Below are 4586 nucleotides of genomic sequence, written 5' to 3'. Positions count from 1 at the left end.
TACCAAAATCCATGGTGATTTTTAACATTTAATTGGTCAATTAAGTTAGAAAATTTAGAAAACCCTTTTGGTTTAATTTGAAGATATGAGGGAGTTGATGTCGAAATTTGGTAAAATTTATATGGCTGGACTCGTGATTGAATGAGCGTTCATATTTTATAACTTTTATTGGGTTCTGAGATGTGGACCCCACAGATAAATTTTGGGTGCAATTTTGGATTTTTGTTGGAAAATTTATATTTTCATATGGAATTAATTCCTATAATTTGTATTGACTTAATCAAATTATTGGTGGCTAGATTCAAGGCGTTTGGAGGCTGATTCGCGAGGCAAAGGCATTGCAGAACAAAGAATTACACGGTTTGAGGTAAGTAACAATTCTAAATTTGGTCCTGAGGGTATGAAACCCCGGATTTTTTTATGTGTGATTGGTTTTGAGGTGACACACTTGCTTGTGATGGGCGTGCACTATAAAAATTATGACTTGGTCAATTCCATGGAACTGTGTAGTTGAATAATCTAATGATATTCGTACATTTTCCGCGTATTAGAGAAATCGAACTATAAATCATGTTTAAACCATGTGTTTACACTGTTGGGACCCACATAGGTCGTGTACATGTTGAATTATCTGCTAAATGTCTGTTTACTTAGTCACAATTTTTACTTGCATATTACATCTCAGTCTCTATTTTCCATTATTGATGCATCATATCATTACTGTTTGGGCTGCTTATCATGATTTTTGAGAGCCCAAAAGACTGGAGAGGTTGATAACTGAGTGACGTCGAGGGCTTAATTGTGAGGATATTTATGGGATCGGGTTGCATGTCGCAATATGTTTCATTGATTTATGCCATGATTGGCTTGTTATAACGTTTGGGCTGCAGGAGTCCCTCCGAAGTCTGTACATACCCCAGTGAGCGCAGGTACCTACTGAGTGAGAGTGCTGAGTGATTGAGAGGAATGAGTGACTATGAGGAAAGAGTGATTGTGAGGTTGCAGTGAATGGGACGATTGAGTGACTGTTTCTCTAAGAGGATCCATTGATTTCATTATTGTTGCACTTCAACTGTCATATATCATTATTTTGGAAATTTCAGAAAGACATTATCTTCTGTTTCAGCCGAATTTGATATGAAATTATTGTTTGAGTTTTAAATGTTGAACTTGAAAGCATGCCTACCTTCTTATGTTGGAAGTTACTGTAATTGGACTTAGCTATGAAGCTCTTCACTATCTTCAGCTCTTTATTTAGTATTGTTACTTGCTGAGTTGGCTGTACTCATACTACACCCTGCACCTCGTGTGCAAATCCAGGTACTTTCGGACATGACGATTGCTAGTTTTATGAAACTTTATCCGTTGGAGACTATCGAGGTAGCTGCTTGACGTCCGCAGACCTTGACTCTCTTTCCTTTTAGTTTTTGAAAGACATTGTTATCATTTAGATGCTCATGTACTCAGTGACATCGGGTTTTGGGAGTGTTTCTATCAGTATTTACGAGATTTTATTATTTTATTTAAATATTATGTTTTCAAACTTAAAGGAAATTGTGATTTATTGAGGTTGTTGGCTTGCCTAGTATTAATATAGGCACCATCACGACAGGTGTGATTTTGGGTCGTGACAAGTTGGTATCAGAGCCTAGGTTACATAGGTCTCATGAGTCATTAGCAGGTTTAGTAGAGTCTTTCAGATCAGTACGGAGACGTATGTACTTATCTTCGAGAGGATGCCGAACCCTTTGGAAAATTTCAGTCTCTTGTATTTTGTTGTGCGAATTTATTGGTTTCGAAAACTAAATTTCTGTTATTCTATTCTCTCACAGATGGTGAGGACACGTACTATCAGATCGGATGGTCAGCCACTAGTACCATCAGTTAGTGCCACGAGAGGTCGGGGTCGAGGTAGAGGTCGAGGTGTAGCTCATACAAAAGTTGGAGCAGCACCTATAGCACCACCAGTTGCTCCAGCTCAGGAGAAGATTCCAGATATAGCTGAGCCGGCATGACCAACTCAGGCACCAGCTGTGCCTATTGTGATTCCAGGCCTTCAAGAGGCTTTAACACAGATATTGACTGTTTGCACTGGCCTTGCTCAGGTGGTTTCAGCTCAGGCCAGGGGAAGTTCTCATACCCCTATTACCCATACTCTAGAGCAAGTAGTGCAGGGATTTCAGATACTGGGGGCACTACCAGCCTAGCCGACTGCAGCTGCTCAGGCTCCGGTAGTCCCCGTTATGGTAGATGATGAGCAGAGGAGACTTGAGAGATTTGGGAGGCTTCTACCTCCATCATTTAGCGGTGCTGAGTCAGAGGATGCTCAGAGTTTTCTGGATAAATGCCAGTAGATGCTTCAGACAATGTGTATTCTGGAGACCAGTAGGGTCTCATTCACTACTTTTTAGTTTTCTTGGGCTACCTTCGGATGGTGGGAGGCTTATGAGAGGTGCAGGCTAGTCGATGCAGTACCACTTACATGGCATGAGTTCAAACCCTTAAAACATTGGGAAAATAATAAAGTTATATGTAAATTAGATATAATAAACCCAGAATATATAATTAAAATAGCCTCAATAGAAGCCACAAACCAAGATCTAGAAGACGTTAAAATCCAAATAAAAGAACTTACGAATTTAGGTGTAATTAGAAGATCTATATCTAAATATAGGTCAGCCGCTTTTATGGTAAGAAATCATAGCGAAATAGTAAGAGGAAAAGCAAGAATGGTAATACATTATAAAAGACTTAATGATAATACCAAAACAGATGGATATAAATTACCCGATAAAATAGAACTAATAAATAGAATACAAGGAAAAAAGATATTTAGTAAATTTGATTGTAAATCAGGATATTGGCAAGTAAAAATGCATGAAGAGAGTATAGAATAGACAGCATTCACTTGCCTTGAAGGGCATTTTGAATGGCTAGTAATGCCATTTGGACTAAAGACAGCACCACCTATTTTTCAAAGAAAAATGGATAGTATATTTAGTAGAGTTTGATTTACGGACGATTCAGAGAGATTTGGGATACTTAGTCCCTGAGATGGAAGCTTAAGTCTTAGGATTTTTACCGTAGTCGGAACTATGTGAAGACGACTCCAGAATGGAATTTTGATGATGTCAATAGCTCCGTATGGTGATTATGGACTTAGGAGTGTGTCCAGAAAATTATTTGGAGGTCCGTAGAGGAATTTGGCTTGAAATGGCGAAAAATGAATTTTTGAAAAGTTTGACCAGGGGTTGACTTTTTGATATCGGGCTCTTTAATCTAAGGTCTGATGGAACCTATTGGAGGATGATTCTCTACTGCGTTTAATATAGATTTGCCTTTGATTTTTCTCTACTTGTTCAACTATATTTTCATTGTTGTTAATTGAAGAGCTCTCAATTAACTATGCCTATTTAGTGTGTATATTGCTCGAGAGAGAGTGCACATTTACGTAGTTGTTGAGCAACACCACTCCTAACGTAGTTGAGAGATCAATACGGAGGGTTTAAAGGCAGGATTAGAGATAATGAAGCCTTGGTGCGATCGTCGTGAGCGGTAAATTAGTGTCAGCTAGCGTAGTTCGAGAGAATATGTCTAGTAAATTGTAGTAGTTACTAGATAGAGGGCTACGACACTTAAAGTACTTACGATCAGTAGAAAATATTTAGGCGAATTTATAGAAAACGTAGCGGGGAAGATTCCGACTTTGATGATTCCTTCCGGTGTTCCTACACATAAAACAACACAATTTAGCTCAAATATCGCACAATAACTCATTAGACCAACAAAATATAGGGCAAGTAATGTGCTAAAAGTAAAGTATTTTGGCATCACATCACCACCCCACATTTAAACGTTACTCGTCCTCGAGTCAACCGCCAATTCCTAGAGCACTTTTTTTTTCTTTTAGCACATCTGAAGCACATCATACCTATGACTATGGTTGATAGCAACAATTAAACTTTAGCATATGTCTTCGACACACATTTTCCTTTACTTTATTCCATATCTTCAAATCTTTATTCAACAAAAGGACAACATGTTTCTAACAATTCTAACCTCACAAACCGACTCAATATTACAATGCATTCATGGCTTGAACACTTAACATCATAGAGAAATCTAATAATGTCACATATCCCTTGCAAAATCATGTGCCCTCATAACAAGAACAAGAGACTAAATTGAATCCACACATTCGAATCAAATGCTCAAATATATTTTAAGGATTCTCATATATCAAAGAAATTCCTCACTCTCACAAAGAAGTCACATGCATGCACAAAGTACCATAGGCTTGCCCATTATGTAAACCTCTACTAATGTTGGCTTGCTCGACCTAAAATCAGTTAGGACTTTTTATGTTGTAATGTTGGCTTAAGGACGGGTATGATAAATTTAGGAATAATGACTAACCCTCCTTAACACTTTAACACATCACATAATTAACTTTAAGCTCAAATTCTTCAATCCATTTCAATTTCTCAAACATTATCACCTCCAAAAATATTTCCTATTTTTTTAAGCACCACATTAATTCATAACACTAGCAAGGACAAGATATGTTTATTTTCCTTTGCTACATA

This window comes from Nicotiana tomentosiformis, unplaced genomic scaffold (assembly GCF_000390325.3).
Source record: "Nicotiana tomentosiformis unplaced genomic scaffold, ASM39032v3 Un00141, whole genome shotgun sequence".
In the NCBI taxonomy this organism is placed as follows: domain Eukaryota; kingdom Viridiplantae; phylum Streptophyta; class Magnoliopsida; order Solanales; family Solanaceae; genus Nicotiana; species Nicotiana tomentosiformis.
The sequence above is the reverse complement of the archived record's forward strand: the minus strand, read 5'-3'. Positions refer to the sequence as shown.